General features: G+C 44.6%; 1 long non-coding RNA gene across 1 annotated transcript in view; it reads left to right on the top strand.

Annotated features, from left to right (window-relative positions):
- The window catches only part of LOC130284317 (uncharacterized), a 48,681-nt gene extending 27,978 nt beyond the window's left edge, over positions 1–20,703 (top strand). Inside the window, exon 4 of the long non-coding RNA XR_008846983.1 lies at positions 20,605–20,703. This is a non-coding gene — a long non-coding RNA (uncharacterized LOC130284317). The remainder of the gene's footprint in view (positions 1–20,604) is intronic.
- The last annotated feature ends 5,745 nt before the right edge of the window (positions 20,704–26,448 follow it).

Below are 26,448 nucleotides of genomic sequence, written 5' to 3'. Positions count from 1 at the left end.
TACCTGTTCTGCTCACGTAGCAGGTATAGTTACCTTTATGTATAGTGATACCCTCACCTGGTCTAGGGGTTTTGGTGGTTAGGGCATACTCTTTTTTCCACTTCTCGCATGCAGACTGGTCAGTGGTCTGATTAGTAAAAAGACTATTAAAGCATTCCTGACTACCTTCAGGGATTGTTAGGAACAGTACCTAGATGTGGTCTAGCCCAGCACACACGTAACAGTTGGACCTGTTATGTTTATTGGCTGTATATTTCATCCATTCTAGCCACAGATTCATGTCAGAGAAACCCACCTCCATGGCCATGGTGTCTTCAAAGGTAGGATCTTCAATAGCTATCATCTCTTTAAAGGTCTGGATATGGTGATTTAATGGTTTTATAACTGGTTTCATCGGATCCTTCCACTCATTCGAATTATACATGTCTCTTATGTGGAACTTTCCCCATACTCCCCTGGACTCTCCCGGCACTAGATCCTCATTGGCAGTGAAGCGTGTATCCATGTTGATCTTCCTTCCAGCTTCACCGAAGTGGGTGTTGTTAGAAGCACTTGGTATGGTCCCTCAAATCTGGGTTCCAATGTTCCCCTCACGTGCTTCTTTACAAGGACAAAGTCACCGGGCGGGAGATTATGACTGCTGGAGTCAGTATCTGGATCTGGAATAGAAGAATATACTGCTGCACATGTTACTTTCAGCTCATCACATAGAGAAATCATACTTCACTGAGCTATCATTCCCTGCACTAAATTGTTGCTGGTAGTAACATCCTAATCTGGGCACTCCTCCAAACAGTACTTCAAACGCAGTTAGGCCATAGGGTTGTTTGAGTGTGTTTCTGAGTATAGGGCAATGGGCAACACCTTTGGCCAGGGAAGCAAAATTTCTCTGCTGGCTTTAAAAATTTTGTTTTTCAAAGTGCCGCTACTCTCGGGGTGGTACGGGGTGTGTAGTCCCAGGTCTGCTCCCACCATCTTCCAGAGTGTCATTGTGATATCTGCTGTAAAGGCTGGGCCTTGGTTACTTTCAATAAATTCTGGGATGCCAAATCTACATACGAATTTGGTAAGTAGTTTCTTGACTGTGGTTCTGGCTGTCATGTTAGCTACCGGATAGGCTTCCGGCCATCCCGAGAACATGCCTACTACTACCAGAACATATTCAGATCTGCCACTCTTAGGTAGCTGCATATGATCTATCTGTATCCTTTGGAAAAGGTATAGTGGTTTGGCAAGATGTTTCTTCGGAGTGGATTCAGTCCTTCCAGGATTGCATGTGTTGCAGACATCACAGCCTTTGGTGTACTGTTCAGTTGGGGTAGTGATCCCAGGTACCAGATAGTTTGTTGATCGAGCTTATAATTTGGGACAGATTCTCTTTTCTTTTCTCCAAAGTCCATCTTTCCTCAGTGTACCTCCTTGTTTCTTCCATTCCTTTGGTTCTGGTTCTGGAACTGTTTCAATGTCCGGTGTCCGGGACTTCCATTTGCTTCTCTTTCCTTTTGTCCTCTCGTTACCACATACACCCCTTCTTCCTCTCGAACGTACGGTTGTATTGCAACTTGTTTTGCTGCTGTGTCTGCCAGATGGTTTCCTTGGGCCTCATCCGAATGTAGTTTGCCATGTTCCGCTTGCCGTCTTGTAACCCCACAGGGCCCATTTGAGACCAAAGTCGTGTGCTACTCCATGGCCGTATGTCAAATCGGTGTATATGTTGTCCGTCTTTCCTTCAGCGAGGCGGCAGGCTTCAGTTAGCTCCACCAACTCAGCTTCTTGTGCTGACATGTGGGGAGGTAAGGGTCGGGCAATGATCACCTCAGACAGGCTTACCACTGAGTAACCGGTGTGGAAGCTGCCCCCCTCGTCTGCATGCCTCGACCCATCCGTATATAACGTGAGGTCCACATCGGGTATTGGAGTTTCTTGAACTGTCGGTAGGTGTGACGTTTCCGTTTCCATTGCTTCCGAACAGTTATGAGCTTTAGCATCAGTGTCATCGGTGGGGGCATCAGACTCTTCAAAAGATGTGTCATCCCATTTTGAGAGAGGAAGCAGGGTGGATGGGTTCAGAGTTGTGCACCTTTGAAGAGTAACATTGTCTGGCAAAAGCAGGGTGCACTGCAATCTCATCTGCCTTTGGGTGGAGAGGTGTCTTTGTTGACTTTGGCCTAGGATAGCTTTAAGATCATGAGGAGCAAGGACAGTGATAGGGTGGCCCAGGGAAATATCTAATGTTTTGTCCAGTAGTTCCTTAGCGGCCAGTACAGCTTGTGAGGCAAGTAGGTGCTGTCTGAGAGACAGGATCATGTTTGCAGGAGTAATAGCCAAGTGGCCTCATTTTTCCTCCATGTTTCTGAGTGAGTACCCCTGATGCGTGGCTTTTGGATTCGGAGACAAAGAGGTAGAATGGTTGTGCATAATCCGGAATTCTGAGAGCGGGGGAGGAGATGATGAGTTCCTTCAGGTGGGATATTGACTGGAGGGCCTCCTGTGGTAAGGGTTGACCCTGAGTCAGAAGCGGGATGGCATCATACAAGGGTTGCATGAGCCGTGAGGCATCCAGGATCCACTGCCTACAGTAGGTCACCATCCCGAGGAAGGCCTGGAGTTGTTTGACACCTGTTGGAGGAGGGATGTTTTTTATAGCTTGTTGTCTATCCTCCGTCAAGTCTCTTGTCCCCTGGGATATACAGTGTCCCAAGAATATGACCTTTTTCTTTGCCCATTGGACTGTGAAACCTTGCAATTGATGGAGTCAAGGAAGGCCAGTAGGTTGGTCGACATTTCGGCGCAGATTTCCTCAGAAGGGGCACAAAGGAGCAGGTCATCCACATATTGGAGCAGAGTGACTTGGTCATGGGAGGAGATCCACGGGTAAAGGCACATGAATAGTGCTTGCGAGAAGTGGTTGGGTGAGTTTTTGGCACCCTGTGGCATCCTGGTCCAAGTAAATTGTCCGCCTCTGTGAATGAATGCAAAGAGGTACTGGCAGTCCGGATGTAAAGGTATGCTGAAGAAAGCATTGGCCAGGTCAATCACTGTGAAATGCGTAGCATCCGGAAGTATTGCGCTAAGAAAGATGTGAGGATTAGGCACAACTGGGGTTTTAACAATTGTGGCAGCATTGATGGCTCTGAGTTCTTGGACCATACAGAACTTTTCTGGTTGTCCCTTGAGTGTCTTTTTCTTCACTGAGAACAGGGGTGTGTTGGCTGGTGATACACATCGGACGATTGCTCCATTTCCAAGTAGGGTCTTGATCTGCTCATCCAAGGAAGCTTCTTGATTGGTCTTGAGTGAATATTGAGGGACCCTTGGAATACTTGCACCTTCTTTGAGGAAGACTCTAACTGGTAGGATGGGTAAAAGGCCTATGTCATCCGGCCCTTTGGACCAAATATGTTTGAGGTAGAAGTCAGGTATAGTCGAAGGTTTAATGCTCGAGACCATGACTGGAACCACCTGAAGGGTGCATATTTCTTCTGGTGACAGGGGTTGTGTCAGCTCAAGGTGCATACCTTCCTCATCATATCGGATGGTAACTTTGAGTTTCTTCAGTAGATCTGCTCCCATGAGATTCAGTGGACAGGTAGGGGACACTACCAACCTTGAGAGGAGTTCTTGTTGAGCTCCAATAGGTATGGGGTGGGTGAGTCTCGAGGGGGATGGCTTGCTGTCTACCCCTATGCAAGAGATATAGTCAGGGGAGAGGAGAGACTCGCAGGGTAGGTCTTGAGAGCGGATTACAGATCTGGCTGCACCTGTGTCCACAAGAAAAGGTAGGGTTTTTCCACTGACAGTAAGCTTTACAAGGGAAATTGGTCCAGATTTTGTGTTAATGTTTTGCATTGAACATCAAGGTGGGCACAGGCTTGCCATCATCCTATTGTTGATTGAGGGGTCCAGGTGGCTCCTGGTGAGGTTTTGGGTAATCCTGTTGTCTTGAGGGGCCCGATGGATGAGGGTCATAGTTCATAGGCATTTGGGTTCTGCAGTTCCTCTTGATATGGCCTCTCCTTCAAAAGCGGTAACAGTCAACATCAGCTCTGTACGGGCATGGCTGGTAATTGGGGGGTCTCTGGGGGGCATAATTCTGGCTGGGATACAGGAGCATATGTTGGTCATGTGGAAGGGGTTTTGCATACATCAGAGGTTCAGTAGCTCCCTGATAGACTGCCACCTTTGTGGTCTTCTTTTGTTGGCATGGACTCAACTTGTTTTTCTATAGCTTTAGCGATAAGAAGAACCTGTTTTGGTTCAAGTTCCATGAATTCTTGCCTGGAGTACGTTAGCTTCCTTTTGGTGGCTTCTTTAAGGCCATTCACAAAGGCATTGACAAAAAGGTTCTTCTGGAACTTGGCGGTTAAATCATATCCCTGCTCTTGGAAAAGGCTGTAGATCCTTGAGAAGTATTTTTCTGCCGTTTCGGACGGGTCTTGAGAGGTATCCGTGACAGTGGTAGAGCCTTCAGCGAGTCTGCTCTTAGCCCAGCCTTGGAGTTGTCTGCAGAATTCGACTCCCGAAGAGTATTCCTCCTGATCACTGATCGTTGAGTCGTCAAGTGCTGTGGATATTATAGGCCAGAAAGCATTTACCGCTTTGATGTTAACTAGGTTGTATAATTCCTTCCATACAGCAGAATAGGTTTTCTGGATTTGTTTGATGCTCCTGTAGAAGGGCATCGGCTGTCGTTCAGGATCTGGGAGCTGACTAACAAGATTCTTGACTTAAACTCATGTGAAAGGAACATATTTAGGTTTTGCCTCCTGTGCCGTGTGAATGTTGACAGCTTCCTCCTGTGAAGGGATAACAGGAGTTATCCTGTAGCAGGTCTGGGGAGTCCTGGTAGGAGCTCATCTGGGTCATCAGGAGGGATGGGCTGGTTGACGAGAAGGCCAGGTTGATTCAGGGTCTGTGCGGACTTGTGGGCCTGGACAATCTTGAAGCTTGAGGAAAGAAGTTTCCTTAGATTTCTTCTAAGTTAGGTATGATCTGGTGATGTTTGATAGCACTGATGATGGCAGTGGCACAGGCATCAACTGGAAACCCCAAAAATTCCAGAGCTGATGGCGGGGATAGCGACAGAAGCGATGTTCCTATTGGCCACCAGGTCTAGAATGTGATGCACAGTGAGTTCCAGCTGTTTGACACACTGGTTATGGGCTTCTATGCAGTATCCAGGATCAACAGCATGTATGATGAGGTTACCTGAACCCGTGAGGGCCGGGTCAGACACTGATATTCTTTCTGTTTCTTCCATGATTTTGTTGCTATCCCGTTGTATGGTGGACCCGCCCGCTTCCACCAGCGACCTGGCTATACCCCCTCCATGCACTAGGTACTCATTGGAAGGGTTAAATATTGCAGAAACCATTTGTGTCTCCATTGAACCAAGGCCCACTGTTAAGACAGTCTCTGGCCACAGCTGTATGCACAGTACTGGTTCCCATCTTTGTGGGGCAGGATTTAATTTGCTTTCTCCTAATTCCGATCCACTGGGGGTATCAAGGGGTGATTTAAATCTGATTATAGTAGGCATCAGGGGAGGCGGTGTGGGAGGGGAAGCCCCATGGCTACTCTGGGCATCACTTGGGCCCTCTTCCGGTTCCAGTTGGTTTCTCCATTGCTGCATTTGCCGGTGGAAGGCCGGGCTGTTAAGGAAGATATCCAGAGATGGGACACCTCCGGTTCCAAGGGGTGATTTAAATCTGACTATAGTAGGCATCAGGGGAGGCGGTGTGGGAGGGGAAGCCCCATGGCTACTCTGGGCATCACTTGGGCCCTCTTCCAGTTCCAGTTGGTTTCTCCATTGCTGCATTTGCCAGTGGAAGGCCGGGCTGTTAAGGCAGCTATCCAGAGATGGGACGCCTCTGGTTCCGGGCAGATGAGGGAGGAGACTAATCATCTGATCTCTTGGGACATAATAGGCACCTTCGGAAGTGAGTACCAGATATAGGCCCGTAGAGGGCTTGGGTGTACTGGGAGGGGCCTCTAGAGAGGTTCCGGTTTGGGGACTTTCGGGTGCAGTGGATGGGCCCCCAGTAGCAGTAGGTGGGTTTCCTGCAAGGGTGGGATCTACTTTAGATGCACTTGGAGTACAAGGAGGGGCATTTGGGGGCCGGGCTTGGCCACAGGAAACACAGTTCTCAACTGGGGGTGTATTCTGCTGGCCATAGTGAGAACACACCCAACAACCCTTTTCGCCGCCATTTTAGGGCAGTGGCGGATCTTTCTCTTTATAATATCTGTATCCACTAACTGCACCTTTCCTGTCTCTACCCTACTCTTCAATGTATCCTTCCTTTAAAATCACAAATGCTACTCTATGCCATATTTTAGCGTTTGGCAACATTCCATCATCCTCCAATTTCCCTTTTTTGGCTTTTAGAGTTTTAGCCCACTGTTCCGGGCGCAACCTGCCGCCCTCGTGAATATCACAAATAGACATTAACTTTTTCATCTTATTAAGGTGTTTCTTCCCCTCTCGACTCGCTACCAAGTCACGAGGTTCCTCGCGCCCAGGGAGGACGGAGTCTCTACCTTTAAACAAGGACCGTAGGTTTTCCATGACACTATGGGTTTGTATTGTGGACATGAGAGAACCGTGTACTTGCCTATCACCGCGTTCAATCAGGGGAACGCCCGATCACTGCAGTGATTGGTCTTTTCCCTGTCCCTTCTTCGGAACTAGTTTCCAGAGTTGGAAAGGGGCGGAATCCAGCTCGACTTATGAGTACTCAATGACTCAGTGGTTAAGCTAACACCAACACTCAGCAGATGATCACAAATTGCCTATGGGCACCGTAAATTATGAACAAAATTTACTCAGTTCTCTCACAACTGAGCTGTTCCTGGGCTCGCACAAAGCCGCCCAAGACACAGATGAGTTACAATTCATATAGAAATCAGCAGACCTACCGTGTTCTCATGGAGGTGATCAGTCTCCGGTTTGGGCGGCCTTGGGTTGTCCCGATAGAGTTCGGCGTCGGTCCTCGAGTGTGGCCCCACGTTGGGCGCCAAGTGTTAGGTCATGTTCGTTGGCTCTGTTTAGGCCTCTATCGGATAGGAGATGTTTAGGCCTCTATCGGATAGGAGATGTTTAGGCCTCTTAGAATATGAGATAAGATGTTTTCAGCGGAGTACCCCTTTAAATGGACACTGGAAGATACAAAAACGTTTTATATGTTGTCAGTTAAAGACCTTTTGTTATATGGTTGCTTAAAATTTTTTGAATATTTAAAAGTATAACGGCCCCTGAAAATCCCACCACTAGTGGTCCCCATACCTACTGGCGCACTAACCAGTGCTGCAGCAGCATCAGCTTGTCCATGAGTCATGGACAAGAGATGACTCATGGACAAGGCTGCATGAGCAGACACACCATAGATTAAGATTTGTTAAATATAAGTAATTTATAAATTTCTGGCATGGGGTACCCTTTTTAATCATTAGAAGAAGGATGTTTGTTAAATATAAGTAATTTATAAATTTCTGGCATGGGGTACCCTTTTTAATCATTAGGAGAAGGATGAGCCAGCGTGGAATAAGCAGAAGGTCCCTTTATTGTATAAAAACCGAAACACAGGTACAGGAATGCATAATGACGCGTTTCAGTCATGACTAAGGGCGGTTCACACCTGAAACGCGTCATTATGCATTCTACTTTTTAATCATTATATGGCTTTCCAAAAGTTGCTAACTGAGGGAAAGTCACGATGGTAGTTGTAACTTTGCAACAACTTAATAGCCACAGGTTAAAGAAGATGTCCCCCTGAGAATACTCACCTGTCCTGACTCCTGCGCTGCTCTGGGCTCTTCTTGTCAGGCCTGGTCAGAGCATAACCGTGCAGACAGCGCTAATCACATGACCACATCATAGGGGAAGCTATAGGCAGCCAGGCAGAGTGCATCTATACAGTTGTATCTTTGTTGTAAAGACCGATACAGTCGATTGCATAGAGGGCAGATGCCTCCTCTTGCCAGTTTTCCGATCTCTTAAGGAGTGTTAAGAAGCAGTGTACACACAGGACTTTGGCGCAGTGATCACATAAGCGCTCAACATGCTGCACGAATTGATCGCGCATCAGTGAGAGAATTGAGGCCTGGAGGGCAGTGACTGCAGTCATTGTGAACCCGGTGAAGACACGGGCGTAACTCTGGAACAAAACCCAGCGGCTCCTGTCACACCGCCGAAGCATCTGTCCGCCCTGGGGCTTCATTTTCAGCAGGTTATTTTTAGAAAGGTTGTGGTTGACGCCCATGTTCCTGCAGTCAGGTACGTTCACCATGGCCCGGGACCGTACTCAGGCGCCTGCGTTTTCATTTCTCGTATTGAGTGAGCCTCCGCCCTCTTGTATAATCCCTTAATGGGGCGCCCCGGACGCCACAGAAAAGCGAATGTTGGCAGGTGACTGCTGCAGAGAGGCTTCTTCCCCCTCATTTACAGCACATTCCTGAAGCTTACAAATAAACTGGAGATATGACAAGCGGGTTAAAACACGACCGGGCGGCTGAACTCAGGCGAAACTCCAAAATGCCGCCTTCGAGCAGCGTTAAAGGCAAAACTCCTGCTGCTCCTCAGCAAAAGGGTGGCTGTCCGGTCCTATAAAGCTTTATCACCTCAGAAAGAGAATCTCTGCAACTTTCTAAAACACTTTGCCATTCAAGATCCCTACTTGCTGTCAGTGAATGGGAACATTCTTGTCTCAATCCTGAGGCCTGAAAACCTTCCAATACCTAATGTATGCCAATACACAATATATGCTTATGCAGACTAAACAGACTATATCGCAGTGTTTTCCAACCAGTGTTTCTCCAGCAGTTGTAAAACTACAACTCCCAGCATGCCCGGAGAGCCAGTTGTACTTTCGAAACACCGGGAGGCACCCTGGTTGGGAAACACTGTACTACATAGTGAACATTCCTTCACTTATGGTACCCTGGTGCAATTTGTCCCGACATGCTGGGAGTTATAGTTATGCAGTAGCTGGAGGCACCTTGGTTGGGAAACACTGTTCTATACAGTGACCATCCTCTCCGTCATGGTCAGTGTCCTGTACCCAGGTGCAATTTGTCCGGGCATGCTGGGATTTGTAGTTTTGCAACAGATAGAGGCACCCTGGTTGGGAAACACTGTTCTGTACGGTGACCATTCCATCTCATTGCAGTGTTTTTACAACCAATGGGCCTTCAGTAGTTGCAGTCCGGGTATGCTGGGAGTTGTAGTTTTGCTACCGCTTGAGGCTCCCTGGTTGGGAAACCATATTCTATACAGTGACCATCCCCTTCCTTATGATTGGTACCTGTACTTAGTGTTATGCAATTTGTGACCCCCGCACCCCCCTCAATTCCGAGGGATCCCACATAAGAACCGCTCCTCCTGACAAACACATAACCCCCTGGTAAGATTGTGCCCAGATTTGCGGACCTCACATTCCTTCCCGCTTTCCAACCAGGAATGTAATTGAATCTGTGCTTCTTAGAGAAGGTGTTTTCAATCCCATCATTGAAAGGAGACCCTGCGGGGGCGAGGAGAGTGGAATACGAAAAAAAAAAGTGCCATTAGACCTCGCTAATCCTCCTGACAGAGTGCGGCCCTATTGATGGGCACACAAGGCCCTGCTCGCTATTTCAAGGATTGGTCAACGCTTTGGCCAGCATAGAACCCCGCGCCCCGTGCTCTCCTGTTGTTTGTTAGGTGCTAATGTGAAAACTGGCTCACATACCTCGAAGGAGGCCGGCACCGCTCCTGCCCATTGAGCGAGTGGAGACCTGTCCTGCCATAAATGAATACGAGCGGGGACACGGCTCGGCTTGACGGGTTAAATGTATTTATATCTAATTAGGTGCACCCGCTGGGAGACGGCCGAGCTACTATTCCGAGCCTATTCAGGACCGGGCAGGCCGGCTCTATGTGCGGTGGGGAAGGGATTGAAAGGCTCCTATGAAGTGGAACTTATTTTAGTGCAGCGCCGGCCCGGATATAATAGGCATCTTGTTCACTGGCTGTATTGCCCACTCTCTGTTGTTTTGGCCGGGCATACTCGTATTGTGATTAAAATAAACGCAGGAGGCGGACAATGACATAAGAAACAGGCCTGTGAAAAAAAAGGAGTGAAGGATTTGGGCGCAATTATTTCTGTAAGATTCCGACGAATTTGTAACATAAAGTCTCGGCCCCTCATTTTAAGGATTTTATTTATCCAACGTACGCTCCAATAAAGCCACCACTTTAACCCACAATAAACCCCGCTGCTGTAATGACCATCGATTCATCACTCGATACTGTTACTATAAATATCCACGGCTGTTAATTAGAAAATTCTATAGACTATTCTGGTAATTTCCTGACCAGGAACATAAGCGCTCGGGTTTCTTGTCTGAAAGAAATAAAAGACAGAAATAGGAAAACTTCACTGAGTCTGTATGAGGGTAAAGTGTAATAAAAGAACGAAAGGAAACCTACAGGAAAATAGCTTTATATTGACTATAGTATTATACAACTTATATTGTTGTACATATGAGCAATATTATAGTAGTTATATTCTTGTATATAGGAGCAGTATTATAGTAGTTATATTCTTGTATATAGGTGCAGTATTATAGTAGTTATATTCTTGTATATAGGAGCAGTATTATAGTAGTTATATTCTTGTATATAGGAGCAGTATTATAGTAGTTATATTCTTGTATATAGGAGCAGTATTATAGTAGTTATATTCTTGTATATAGGGGCAGTATTATAGTAGTTATATTCTTGTATATAGGAGCAGTATTATAGTAGTTATATTCTTGTATATAGGAGCAGTATTATAGTAGTTATATTCTTGTATATAGGGAGCAGTATTATAGTAGTTATATTCTTGTATATAGGAGCAGTATTATAGTAGTTATATTCTTGTATATAGGAGCAGTATTATAGCAGTTATATTCTTGTATATAGGGATCAGTGTTATAGTAGTTATATTCTTGTTTATAGGAGCAGTATTGTAGTAGTTATATTCTGGTATATAGGAGCAGTATTATAGTACTTGTATTCTTGTATATAGGAGCAGTATTATAGTAGTTATATTCTTGTATATAAGGAGCAGTATTATAGTAGTTATATTCTTGTATATAGGAGCAGTGTTATAGTAGTTATGTTCCTGTATATAGGAGCAGTAGTATAGTAGTTATATTCTTGTATATAGGAGCAGTATTATAGTAATTATATTCTTGTATATAGGAGGCAGTATTATAGTAGTTATATTCTTGTATATAGAGGCAGTATTATAGTAGTTATATTCTTGTATATAGGAGCAGTATTATAGTAGTTATATTCTTGTAAATAGAGGCAGTATTATAGTAGTTATATTCCTGTATATAGGAGCTGTATTATAGTAGTTATATTCTTGTATATAGGGAGCAGTATTATAGTAGTTATATTCTTGTATATAGGAGCAGTATTATAGTAGTTATATTCTTGTATATAGGAGCAGTATTATAGTAGTTATATTCTTGTATATAGGAGCAGTATTATAGTAGTTATATTCTTGTATATAGAAGAAGTATTATAGTAGATATATTCTTGTATGTTACTCCGAGCGCTCCGGGTCCCCGCTCCTCCCCGGAGGGCTCGCAGCGTTTTCCTGTTCGCAGCGCCCCGGTCAGACCCGCTGACCGGGAGCGCTGCCATAATGTCCCTAGCAGGGATGCGATCCGCGATGCGGGACGCGCCCGCTCGCGGTTCGCATCCCAGCCCACTTACCAGACTCGTTCCCTGTCTGTACTGTCCCGGCGCGCACGGCCCCGCTCCCTAGGGCGTGTGCGCGCCGGCTCTCTGCGATTTAAAGGGCCAGTGCGCCGCTGATTGGCGCCTGGTTCTAATTAGTGTATTCACCTGTGCACTTCCCTATTTAACCTCACTTCCCCTGCACTCCCTTGTCGGATCTTGTTGCCATTGTGCCAGTGAAAGCGTTCTTTGTATGTCCCAAGCCAGTGTTCCAGACCTCCTGCCGTTGCCCCTGACTACAATCCTTGCTGCCTGCCCTGACCTTCTGCTACGTCCGACCTTGCTCTTGCCTAATCCCTTGTACCGCGCCTATCTCAGCAGTCAGAGAGGTTGAGCTGTTACCGGTGGATACGACCTTGTTGCTAGACCATGCAAGACCATCCCGCTTTGCGGCGGGCTCTGGTGAATACCAGTAGCAACTTAGAACCGGTCCACCGGTATGGTCCACGCCAATCCCTCTCTGACACGGAGGATCCACCTCCAGCCTGCCGAATCCTGACAGTAGATCCGGCCATGGATCCCGCTGAGGTCCCGCTGCCAGTTGTCGCTGACCTTACCACGGTGGTCGCCCAGCAGTCGCAAGAGATAGCGCAACAGGGCCATCAGCTGTCTCAACTGACTGTTATGCTACAACAGCTTCTGCCACAGCTACAGCAACCATCTCCTCCGCCAGCTCCTGCACCTCCTCCGCAGCGAGTGGCCGCTTCCAGCCTCCGCTTATCTTTGCCGGACAAATTCGATGGGGACTCTAAACTTTGCCGTGGTTTTCTCTCGCAATGTTCCCTGCATTTGGAGATGATGTCGGACCAATTTCCAACTGAACGGTCGAAGGTGGCTTTCGTGGTTAGTCTCCTGTCTGGGAAGGCCCTGTCATGGACCACACCGCTCTGGGACCGCAATGATCCTGTCACTGCCACTGTACAGTCCTTCTTCGCTGAGGTTCGTAGTGTCTTCGAGGAACCAGCCCGAGCTTCTTCTGCCGAGACTACCTTGCTGAACCTGGTCCAGGGTAATTCTTCTGCAGGCGAGTACGCCATCCAATTTCGTACCCTCGCCTCTGAATTATCTTGGAATAACGAGGCCCTCTGCGCGACCTTCAAAAAAGGCCTATCCAGTAACATCAAAGATGTGCTGGCCTCACGAGAAATTCCTGCCAACCTGCATGAACTTATCCATTTGGCCACCCACATTGACATGTGCTTTTCCGAAAGACGCCAGGAGCTCCGTCAGCATATGGACTTTGTTCGCACTAGGCGGTTTCTCTCCCCGGCTCCTCTCTTCTCTGGTCTGCTGCAATCTGTTCCTGTGCCTTCTGCCGTGGAGGCTATGCAAGTAGACCGGTCCCGCCTGACACCACAAGAGAGGACACGCCGCCGCAATGAGAACCTATGCCTGTACTGTGCCAGTACCGAACACTTCCTGAAGGATTGTCCTATCCGTCCTCCACGTCAGAAAAGACGCACTCCGATTCTGCACAAAGGTGAGACAGCTCTAGGTGTGAACTCTGCTTCTCCACGTCTTACTGTGCCTGTGCGGATTTCTTCTTCTAACTCCTCCATCTCAGCTGTGGCCTTCTTGGATTCTGGATCTGCAGGAAATTTTATTTTGGGCTCTTTCGTTAACAGGTTCAACATCCCAGTGACCAGTCTCGCCAGAACCCCTGTTAATGTGCATTGGACCTCATCACGAAAAAATTGAATTTCTGGTCCTCTCTAACTGCACTTCTGAAATTCTTCTCGGACTGCCTTGGCTCCAACGCCATTCTCCTACCCTTGACTGGACCACCGGGGAGATCAAGAACTGGGGTGCTTCTTGCCACAAAAAATGCCTCACGTCTGCTCCCAGTCCCGCCAGTCAAACCCCTGTGGCTCCTCCTATACCAGGTCTCCCCAAGGCCTATTTTGACTATGCCGATTTTTTTTGCAAAAAACAAGCAGAGACTTTGCCTCCTCACAGGCCTTATAACTGCCCTATTGACCTCCTTCCTGGTACTACTCCACCCCGGGGCAGAATCTATCCTCTGTCAGCTCCTGAGACACAAGCCATGTCGGATTACATCCAAGAAAATTTAAAGAGGGGATTCATTCGCAAGTCTTCCTCCCCTGCCGGAGCGGGGTTCTTCTTTGTCTCCAAAAAAGACGATTCCTTACGGCCATGCATCGATTACCGCGGTCTTAAAGGGGTACTCCGGTGAAAACCTTTTTTTCTTTTAAATCAACTGGTGGCAGAAAGTTAAACATATTTGTAAATTACTTCTATTAAAAAATCTTAATCCTTCCTGTACTTATTAGCTGCTGAATACTACAGAGGAAATTCTTTTCTTTTTGGAATGTTCTCTGATGACATCACGAGCACAGTTCTCTCTGCTGACGTTATTATAATAATGCTTTATTTATTGTTGTCCTTAGTGAGATTTGAACCCAAGTCCCCAGCACTGCAAGGCTAACCACTGAGCCACCATGCTGCCCTTAGCATACATCTGCTATGCATGGTTGCTAAAATGGACAGAGATGTCAGCAGCGAGCACTGTGCTCGTGATGTCATCAGTGTTCCAAAAAGAAAGGAATTTCCTCTGTAGCATTCAGCAGCTAATAAGTGCTGGAAGGATTAAGATTTTTTAATAGAAGTAATTTACAAATATGTTTAACTTTCTGCCACCAGTTGATTTAAAAGAAAAAAGGTTTTCACCGGAGTACCCCTTTAATAAGATGACTATAAAAAAACGCTATCCCCTGCCTCTTATCTCGGAACTCTTTGACCGCCTACGTGGCGCTAACATCTTCACCAAATTGGATTTAAGAGGTGCATATAATCTCATCCGCATCAGGGAAGGGGATGAGTGGAAGACCGCATTTAATACCAGAGACGGACACTTTGAATATCTGGTTATGCCCTTTGGGCTTTGCAATGCCCCTGCTGTCTTCCAGGACTTTGTGAATGAAATTTTTCGAGATCTGTTATATACCTGTGTTGTGGTTTACTTGGACGACATTTTGATTTTCTCGTCTAACCTCGAAGAACACCGCCGTCATGTCCGTCTGGTGCTCTAGAGACTCCGTGACAATCAAGTATATGCCAAGATGGAGAAATGTCTCTTTGAATGCCAATCTCTTCCCTTCCTAGGATATTTAGTCTCTGACCAGGGACTTCAAATGGACCCAGACAAACTGTCAGCCGTGTTAGATTGGCCACGCCCCTCCGGACTCCGAGCTATCCAACGCTTCTTGGGGTTTGCCAATTACTACTGACAATTTATTCCACATTTTTCCACCATTGTGGCTCCAATTGTGGCCCTAACCAAGAAAAACACCAACCCTAAGTCCTGGCCTCCCCAAGCGGATGAGGCATTCAACCGTCTGAAAACTGCCTTTTCTTCTGCTCCTGTACTCTCCAGACCTGATCCATCTAAACCCTTCTTACTGGAGGTAGACGCCTCCTCGGTGGGAGCCGGAGCTGTACTCCTACAAAAAAACTCTTCTGGACATAACATTACTTGTGGTTTCTTTTCTAAGACCTTCTCTCCGGCGGAGAAAAATTACTCCATTGGTGATCGAGAACTGCTGGCCATTAAACTAGCCCTCGAGGAATGGAGGCACCTGCTGGAGGGTTCCAAATACCCAATTATCATCTACACAGATCACAAGAATCTCTCTTATCTTCAGTCTGCCCAACGGCTTAACACACGCCAGGCTAGGTGGTCGTTGTTTTTTGCCCGTTTTAACTTTGAGATTCATTTTCGCCCTGCTGACAAAAACATCAGGGATGACGCCCTCTCTCGTTCCTCTGATGCCTCCGAAACGGAAGCCCCCCTGCAACACATTGTTCCTCCTGAGTGTCTGATCTCCTCTTCCCCAGCTTCCATCAGACAAACACCTCCTGGAAAGACTTTCGTCCCTCCACGCCAGCGCCTCAAGATCCTCAGGTGGGGACACTCCTCGCACCTCGCCGGCCATGCTGGCGTCAAAAAGTCCATCCAACTCATCTCTCGATTTTATTGGTGGCCTACCCTGGAAGCAGATGTTGCTGATTTTGTTCGGGCTTGTACAGTCTGTGCCCGGGACAAGACTCCTCGCCAGAAGCCTGCCGGCCTCCTTCATCCTCTGCCTGTCCCTGAGCTACCATGGTCTCAGATTGCCATGGACTTTATAACGGACCTGCCTTTATCCCATGGCAACACAGTCATTTGGGTGGTCGTTGATCGTTTCTCCAATATGGCACATTTTATTTCACTTCCAGGCTTTCCTTCTGCGCCACAGTTGGCGAAACAATTTTTTGTGCACATTTTTCGCCTTCACGGGCTTCCCACACATATCGTCTCGGATAGAGGCGTTCAATTTGTGTCGAAATTCTGGAGAGCTCTCTGTAATAAACTAAAAATCAATGTTAGGATACGGCAGGCTGGATGTGGATCCTCTGTGTCAGCGAGGGATTGGCGTGGACCGTGTCGGTGGACCGGTTCTAGGTTGCTACTGGTATTCACCAGAGCCCGCCGCAAAGCGGGATGGCCTTGCTGCGGCGGTAGCAACCAGGTCGTATCCACCGGCAACGGCTCAACCTCGCTGACTGCTGAGAAGGCGTGGGACAGAAGGACTAGGCAGAGGCAAGGTCAGACGTAGCAGAAGGTCGGGACAGGCGGCAAGGTTCGTAGTCATTAGCAATAGCAAGAGGTCAGGTACACTGGTAAGGCAAACACTGTAAACGCTTTCTCTGGCACAATGGCAACAAGATCCGGCCAGGAAGTGAAGGGGAAGTGAGGTTAAATAGACAGGGAGCAGGTGGAGGCTAATTAGATCATTGGTGCACTGGCCCATTAAATCTTAGAGAGCTGGCGCGCGCGCGCCCTAAGGAGCGGAGCCGCGCGTGCCAGGACGAGACAGCCGGGGACTGGGACAGGTGAGAGACTTGGGATGCGATTCGCGAGCGGGCACGTCCCGCTATGCGAATCGCATCCCCGCCGGCAGTGTCAGTGCAGCGCTCCCGGTCAGCGGGTCTGACCGGGGCGCTGCAGAGAGAGGAACGCCGCGAGCGCTCCGGGGAGGAGCACGGACCCGGAGCGCTCGGCGTAACAATCAAATTAAATTTCTCGTCTTCCTATCATCCCCAATCCAATGGGCAAGTAGAGAGAGTTAACCAGGTTCTTGGTGACTATTTGCAACATTTTGTTTCCTCCCGCCAGGATGATTGGGCCGATCTTCTACCCTGGGCTGAATTCTCGTACAATTTCAAAGACTCTGAATCCTCCGCTAAATCCCCGTTCTTTGTGGTGTACGGCCGTCACCCTCTTCCCCCCCTCCCCACTCCCACGCCTTCTGGTTTGCCCGCTGTTGACGAAGTTACCCGGGACTTCTCCACCATCTGGAAGGAGACTCAAAAATCCCTCCTACAGGCCTCATCCCGGATGAAGAAGCATGCCGACAAAAAGAGAAGAACTCCTCCTGTCTTTGCTCCTGGAGACAAAGTGTGGCTCTCCGCCAAGTATATCCGCTTCCGTGTCCCCAGTTATAAACTAGGACCACGTTATCTTGGACCCTTTAAAATCAAGTGCCAAATCAATCCTGTCTCCTACAAAATCCTTCTTCCCCCTTCTCTCTGTATTCCTAACGCTTTTCATGTTTCTCTCTTTAAACCACTTATCCTTAACCGCTTCTCTCCCAAGGTTGTCGCTCCTACTCCTGTCTCCAGGTCCTCAGATGTCTTCTCGGTTAAAGAAATTCTCGCGTCTAAGACGGTCAGATTAAAAAAAAAAAATTCTCGTAGATTGGGAGAATTGCGGTCCTGAGGAGAGGTCGTGGGAACCTGAGGATAACATCCTCAACAAGGACCTCATTCACAAATGTTCGGGTTCCAAAAAGAGGGGGAGACCCAAGGGGGGGGTACTGTTACGCCGAGCGCTCCGGGTCCCCGCTCCTCCCCGGAGCGCTCGCAGCGTTTTCCTGTTCGCAGCGCCCCGGTCAGACCCGCTGACCGGGAGCGCTGCGATAATGTCCCTAGCAGGGATGCGATGCGGGACGCGCCCGCTCGCGGGTCGCATCCCAGCCTGCTTACCAGACTCGTTCCCCGTCTGTACTGTCCTGGCGCGCGCGGCCCTGCTCCCTAGGGCGCGCGCCGGCTCTCTGCGATTTAAAGGGCCAGTGCGCCGCTGATTGTTGCCTTGGTTCTAATTAGTGTATTCACCTGTGCACTTCCCTATATAACCTCACTCGTATATAGGAGCAGTATTACAGAAGTTATATTATTTTATATAGTAGGCAGTATTATAGTAAGTATTTCTCTTTGATATGAAGCTGTCACTTCCCTGGTTTCTCTTGGTTGTTCATGTACAGTAGATATTACAGCAGGGGGCGACATTGAGCACTGATGAATTAATAATAATATGAGATAAAAGGGGGGGTTTTTTATGTCCTTGCAGTATTATTTAGGATTCATCTCCTCGGGGCATTATTGGCAAGGTAATTGCCTATACCGATAATGCCCAAAATGGTGATTATCGACCGATAATGTCGGCCAAAGCGATAATCGGTCGATCCCTATCAGAAAGTTAAACAGATTTGTAAATTACTTCTATAAAAAAATCTTAATACTTCCAGTACTTATTAGCTGCTGAATACTACATAGGAAATGATTTTCTTTTTGGAACACAGTGCTCTTTGCTGACATCATGAACACAGTGCTCTCTGCTGACATCTCTGTCCATACATCTGGTCATGATGTAAGAGCAGAGAGCTCTGTGTTCCAAAAAGAAAATAATTTCCTCTGTAGTATTCAGCAACTAATAAGTACTGGAAGGATTAATATTTTTTTAATAGAAGTAATTTCATAATCTGTTAAACTTTCTGGCACCAGTTGATAAAAAAAAAGTTTTCCACCGGAGTACCCCTTTAATTACCATTTGCAAAATCTCTGTTTGTTAATAATGAAAATGAACATTCTTGTTTATATCCCGAGGCTGAACACTTACATACCTATTGGGGGCTTCTACCTAATAGGTGGGATTCCCTACCTACCTATTGAGGGCTTCTACCTAATAGGTGGGATTCCCTACCTATTGGGGGCTTCTACCTAATAGGGGCATTTCCTACCTAACTACTAGGGGCTTCTACCTAATGGGGGGGGGGGGGGGTTCCTACCTAACTACTAGGGGCTTCTACCTAATGGGGGGGGGGGTTCCTACCTAACTACTAGGGGCTTCTACCTAATATGGGGGATTTCCTACCTAACTACTAGGGGCTTCTACCTAATAGGGGGGATTTCCTACCTAACTACTAGGGGCTTCTATCTAACAGGAGGGGGTTCCCTACCTACCTGCTGGGGGCTTCTACCTAATGGGGGGATGCCCTACCTAACTACTCTGGGCTTCTACCTAATAGAGGGGATTCTCTGCCTAGGTATGAAGGGCTTCTACCTAATAGCGGGGATTCCCTTTCTAACTACTGAGGGGTTCTACCTAATAAGAGGAAATCCCTTCCTAAACCCTTCCTAACTACTGGGGGCTTTTACCTAATAGGGGGAGGGGGATTCCTTTTCTAATTACTGGTGGCTTCTACCTAATCCCCCATTAGATGCCATACCTAACTACTCTGGGCTTCTACCTAATAGAGGGGATTCCCTGCTTAAGTATGAAGGGCTTCTAACTAATAGGGGGAATTTCCTAACTACTGAAGGCTTCTACCTAATAAGGGGAAATCCCTTTCAAACTACTAGGGGCTTCTACCTAATAGGAGGATTCCCTACCTACTGGGGGCTTCTAGCTAATAGACGGTTTCCCTACCTCTCTTCTAGGGGCTTCTACCTAATAGCAGGATTCCATATGTAACTACTGGGGGCTTCTACCTTATAGTGGGGATTCCCATCTTGCTACTGGGTGCTTCTACCTAATTGAGGGGATTCCCTTCCTATCTACTGAGGGGCTTTTACATAATAGAGGGGGATTCCCTACCTAACTACCGGGGGCTTCTACCTAATAGGGGGTATTCCCTACCCACCTACTGGGGACTTCTACCTAACAAGGGGGTTCCCTTCCTAACTACTGGGGGCTTCTACCTAATGGGGGATTCTCTTCTTAACTATGAGTGACAGTGAGGGCCTTAGGCTTCACAATGACTAGAGCCTTCTCGGCTGTCACATAACATTAAATTAAAGGCTATGTTCACATGGTGGAATATCCACACGGAAAATGTCCGTACAGACATTCCACTGACAGCGGAGCGCCGGCAGAACATAGAAGGCAATGCATTTTCGTGCAGACTCCGTAGAAAGAATATACATGACTATTCTTTCTGCGGACGCTGTAAACTGAATTTCTACCATGTAAACAGGGCAGCAGAATCCCATTGATAGCAGAAGAATTGCGCACAGAAATTCCATTGTGTCAACATAGCCTTAGAGGACTACTACTCCTAGCATTATGATCTTCATTCCCTTGTTTACCACACTAGGACTGAAAACTGTGCAATGTATGTTCAATCATTAGGCAGCATTGTAATTTCTGAAGAACTTGACATTTCTTGGCAATGTTTGTATTATAGGTGGAGATACCCTTTATGACTGTGCGCAGTGCAGGCCTGGAGGAAAGCCGCAGGAGGTCGGCACATTCACAGGAACATGTGGACAGAGTTTACTACATTTTAGTTTTATTGTAAAAAAGGAGATAGTGTGGGGAGGGGATAGGGAGGGGGGAACCAAAACCAACATATATATATATATATATATATATAGAGAGAGAGAGAGAGAGAGAGAGATATAGTAAATTTGAGTAGCCAAATTAGTCCAGTAATGCAGATGCAAATCAAAAATTGTTGCAGTATCTTGTTATATCTTTTTTATTGAACTTACAGAATTTTGTAGGGAAGCTTTCGGGATTCCTCCCTTTATCAAGTCCAAAGCAAATCTAAACTCACAAGCAGAAGACACAGGTTACATCTCACAGATATGCAGGGGTTAAGACAATAGATGTGGAGAATTCACATGGAGAATTGCAATGGGGACCAGGATGGCACCACAATATGCCAAGCTATTCATGGCTGACCTTGAACAACGATTTCTATACACACAACATCACAAACCCTACAGATAATACCGTTACATTGATGATATTTTCATAATTTGGACAGAAGGAAAAGAAAAACTCAGAAAGTTTCATGATGCCTTTAACAAATTCGATCCATCTATCAAACTCAAAATGGACTTCTCTACAGAAAGTGTGAACTTCCTGGACACTACTGTCACTATAAACAGGAACACACTACAAATGTCTGTATACAGAAAACCCACAGACCGATCCAGCTATCTACATAAATCCAGTTTTCATCCTTCACACACAAAGAAAGGCATCATATACAGCCAAGCTTCCAGGTATCATCGCATCTGCTCCAACCCCGATGACAGAGACCTGCACCTACAAACACTGTCTGCGAAATTCATACAAAAAGGATACAAACCAAGACCCATCAATAGGAAAATACACTCCGCCCTTCAAACACCACGGGGACACCTGCTACAATACAGACAGATACAACCATCACCACGCGTACCACTGCTAGCCACATCCAATCCGGCCCTTGAAGAAATACACAAAATTATCAAGGACCTACAGCCGATATTGGTGGAAGATGAGATGCTAAAAGAAATCTTCCCTGAACCTCCCATCTTGGCCTTCAGACAACCACACAATTTACAACAAAAGCTGGTCAGCCAAAAATTACCTACAGAAAGAACAGACACAGACAATGGGACCAAACCCTGCAACAAACTCGCTGTAAACTCTGCCAACATATCTGCACCAAGATGGAGGTCACCCACAACAACAAGACATATAACATTAGGGGACTATACTCCTGCACATCCCCAAATGTGGTCACATGATACAATGCACCAAGTGTGACATGGGATGCTATATTGGGGAAACCAGCCAGAAACTCAACGAAAGGATGAATCTACACAGACATTCCAACAACCGCCATAAAGAAAAGGACTACTGCACCCCAGTTGGACATCATTTTACCCAAACAGGCCGCTCCATACATGACCTCACAATCAGAATACTGAGAGGGAATTTCAAAAACATACAAGAGAGAAAGACATTTGAAGCCAAAATGATACTGTTTCTTGACTCGAAAACAGAGGACTTAATGTGGATTTGTGCTTCTTATCTCATTATCAAAAATGTTTATAACCTGTACTGTACTGTATTCTCTTATATCCTGAGCTGTACTGTATTCTCTTATAACCTGTACTGTATACTGGATTCTCTTATATCCTGTACTATATACTGTATTCTCTTATATCCTGTACTGTACTGTATTCTCTTATATCCTGTACTGTACTGTATTCTCTTATAACCTGTGCTATATACTGTATTCTCTTATATCCTGTGCTGTACTGTATTCTCTTATAACCTGTACTGTATACTGGATTCTCTTATATCCTGTACTATATACTGTATTCTCTTATATCCTGTACTGTACTGTATTCTCTTATAACCTGTACTGTACTGTATTCTCTTATATCCTGAGCTGTACTGTATTCTCTTATAACCTGTACTGTATACTGGATTCTCTTATATCCTGTACTATATACTGTATTCTCTTATATCCTGTACTGTACTGTATTCTCTTATATCCTGTACTGTACTGTATTCTCTTATAACCTGTGCTATATACTGTATTCTCTTATATCCTGTGCTGTACTGTATTCTCTTATAACCTGTACTGTATACTGGATTCTCTTATATCCTGTACTATATACTGTATTCTCTTATATCCTGTACTGTACTGTATTCTCTTATAACCTGTGCTATATACTGTTTTCTCTTATATCCTGTGCTGTACTGGATTCTCTTATATCCTGTACTGTACTGTATTCTCTTATATCCTGTACTGTACTGTATTCTCTTATATACTGTACTGTACTGTATTCTCTTATATCCTGTACTGTACTGTATTCTCTTATATCCTGTGCTATATACTGGATTCTCTTATATCCAGTACTGTATACTGTATTCTCTTATATCCTGTACTGTACTGTATTCTCTTATAACCTGTGCTATATACTGTATTCTCTTATAACCTGTACTGTACTGTATTCTCTTATAACCTGTACTGTATACTGGATTCTCTTATATCCTGTACTGTATACTGAATTCTCTTATGTACTGTACTGTATTCTCTTATAACCTGTGCTATATACTGTATTCTCTTATAACCTGTACTGTACTGTATTCTCTTATATCCTGTACTGTATACTGTATTCTCTTATATCCTGTACTGTACTGTACTCTCTAATATCCTGTTCTGTACTGTATTCTCTTATAACCTGTGCTATATACTGTATTCTCTTATAACCTGTACTGTACTGTATTCTCTTATAACCTGTGCTGTACTGTACTCTCTTATATCCTGTACTGTACTGTATTCTCTTATATCCTGTACTGTACTGTATTCTCTTATAACCTGTACTGTACTGTATTCTCTTATATCCTGTACTGTACTGTATTCTCTTATATCCTGTACTGTACTGTATTCTCTTATAACCTGTGCTATATACTGTATTCTCTTATAACCTGTGCTGTACTGTATTCTCTTATATCCTGTACTGTATACTGTATTCTCTTATATCCTGTGCTGTACTGTATTCTCTTATAACCTGTACTGTACTGTATTCTCTTATATCCTGTACTATATACTGTATTCTCTTATATCCTGTACTGTATACTGTATTCTCTTATATCCTGTACTGTATACTGTATTCTCTTATATCCTGTGCTGTACTGTATTATCTTATAACCTGTACTGTATACTGGATTCTCTTATATCCTGTACTGTACTGTATTCTCTTATATCCTGTACTGTACTGTATTCTCTTATAACCTGTGCTATATACTGTATTCTCTTATAACCTGTGCTGTACTGTATTCTCTTATATCCTGTACTGTATACTGTATTCTCTTATATCCTGTGCTGTACTGTATTCTCTTATAACCTGTACTGTATACTGGATTCTCTTATATCCTGTACTGTATACTGTATTCTCTTATATCCTGTACTGTACTGTATTCTCTTATATCCTGTGCTGTACTGTATTCTCTTATATCCTGTACTGTACTGTATTCTCATAACCTGTACTATATACTGTATTCTCTTATATCCTGTACTGTATACTGTATTCTCTTATATCCTGTGCTGTACTGTATTCTCTTATAACCTGTACTGTATACTGGATTCTCTTATATCCTGTACTATATACTGGATTCTCTTATATCCTGTACTGTACTGTATTCTCTTACAACCTGTGCTATATACTGTATTCTCTTATATCCTGTGCTGTACTGGATTCTCTTATAACCTGTACTGTATACTGTATTCTCTTATATCCTGTACTGTACTGTATTCTCTTATAACCTGTGCTATATACTGTATTCTCTTATAACCTGTACTGTACTGTATTCTCTTATATCCTGTACTGTATACTGTATTCTCTTATATCCTGTACTGTACTGTACTCTCTAATATCCTGTGCTGTACTGTATTCTCTTATATCCTGTGCTGTACTGTATTCTCTTATATCCTGTACTGTATACTGTATTCTCTTATATCCTGTGCTGTACTGTATTCTCTTATATCCTGTACTGTATACTGTATTCTCTTATATCCAGTACTGTCTACTGTATTCTCTTATATCCTGTGCTGTACTGTATTATCTTATAACCTGTACTGTATACTGGATTCTCTTATATCCAGTACTGTCTACTGTATTCTCTTATATCCTGTGCTGTACTGTATTCTCTTATATCCTGTGCTGTACTGTATTCTCTTATATCCTGTACTGTATACTGTATTCTCTTATATCCTGTGCTGTACTGTATTCTCTTATATCCTGTACTGTATACTGTATTCTCTTATATCCTGTACTATATACTGTATTATCTTATATCCTGTACTGTACTGTATTCTCTTACAACCTGTGCTATATACTGTATTCTCTTATATCCTGTGCTGTACTGGATTCTCTTATAACCTGTACTGTATACTGGATTCTCTTATATCCTGTACTGTATACTGTATTCTCTTATATCCTGTACTGTACTGTATTCTCTTATAACCTGTGCTATATACTGTATTCTCTTATAACCTGTACTGTACTGTATTATCTTATATCCTGTACTGTATACTGTATTCTCTTATATCCTGTACTGTACTGTACTCTCTAATATCCTGTACTGTACTGTATTCTCTTATAACCTGTGCTATATACTGTATTCTCTTATAACCTGTGCTGTACTGTACTCTCTTATATCCTGTACTGTACTGTATTCTCTTATAACCTGTACTGTATACTGGATTCTCTTATATCCTGTACTGTATACTGAATTCTCTTATGTACTGTACTGTATTCTCTTATAACCTGTGCTATATACTGTATTCTCTTATAACCTGTACTGTACTGTATTCTCTTATATCCTGTACTGTATACTGGATTCTCTTATATCCTGTACTGTATACTGTATTCTCTTATATCCTGTACTGTACTGTATTCTCTTATATCCTGTACTGTACTGTATTCTCTTATATCCTGTACTGTACTGTATTCTCATAACCTGTACTATATACTGTATTCTCTTATATCCTGTACTGTATACTGTATTCTCTTATATCCTGTGCTGTACTGTATTCTCTTATAACCTGTGCTATATACTGTATTCTCTAATAACCTGTACTGTACTGTATTCTCTTATATCCTGTACTGTATACTGGATTCTCTTATATCCTGTACTGTACTATACTCTCTTATAACCTGTACTGTACTGTATTCTCTTATAAACTGTACTGTACTGTATTCTCTTATATCCTGCACTGTACTGTATTCTCTTATATCATGTACTGTACTGTATTCTCTTATAACCTGTGCTATATACTGTATTCTCTTATATCCTGTACTGTACTGTATTCTCTTATATCCTGTACTGTATACTGTATTCGCTTATATCCTGTACTGTACTGTATTCTCTTATATCCTGTACTGTACTGTATTCTCTTATATCCTGTACTGTACTGTATTCTCTTATAACCTGTGCTATATACTGGATTCTCTTATAACCTGTACTGTACTGTATTCTCTTATATCCTGTACTGTACTGTACTCTCTTATATCCTGTACTGTACTGTATTCTCTTATAACCTGTGCTATATACTGGATTCTCTTATATCCTGTACTGTATACTGTATTCGCTTATATCCTGTATTGTACTGTATTCTCTTATATCCTGTATTGTACTGTATTCTCTTATATCCTGTACTGTACTGTATTCTCTTATATCCTGTGCTGTACTGTATTCTCTTATAACCTGTACTGTACTGGATTCTCTTATATCCTGTACTGTATACTGGATTCTCTTATATCCTGTACTGTACTGTATTCTCTTATAACCTGTGCTGTACTGTATTCTCTTATAACCTGTGCTATATACTGTATTCTCTTATAACCTGTACTGTACTGTATTCGCTTATATCCTGTACTGTACTGGATTCTCTTATAACCTGTACTGTATACTGGATTCTCTTATATCCTGTGCTATATACTGTATTCTCTTATATCCTGTGCTGTACTGTACTGTATTCTCTTATATCCTGCACTGTACTGTATTCTCTTATATCCTGTACAGTACTGTATTCTCTTATATCCTG

Source organism: Hyla sarda, chromosome 8, assembly GCF_029499605.1.
Source record: "Hyla sarda isolate aHylSar1 chromosome 8, aHylSar1.hap1, whole genome shotgun sequence".
Classification (NCBI taxonomy): domain Eukaryota; kingdom Metazoa; phylum Chordata; class Amphibia; order Anura; family Hylidae; genus Hyla; species Hyla sarda.
The sequence above is the reverse complement of the archived record's forward strand: the minus strand, read 5'-3'. Positions and strand labels throughout refer to the sequence as shown.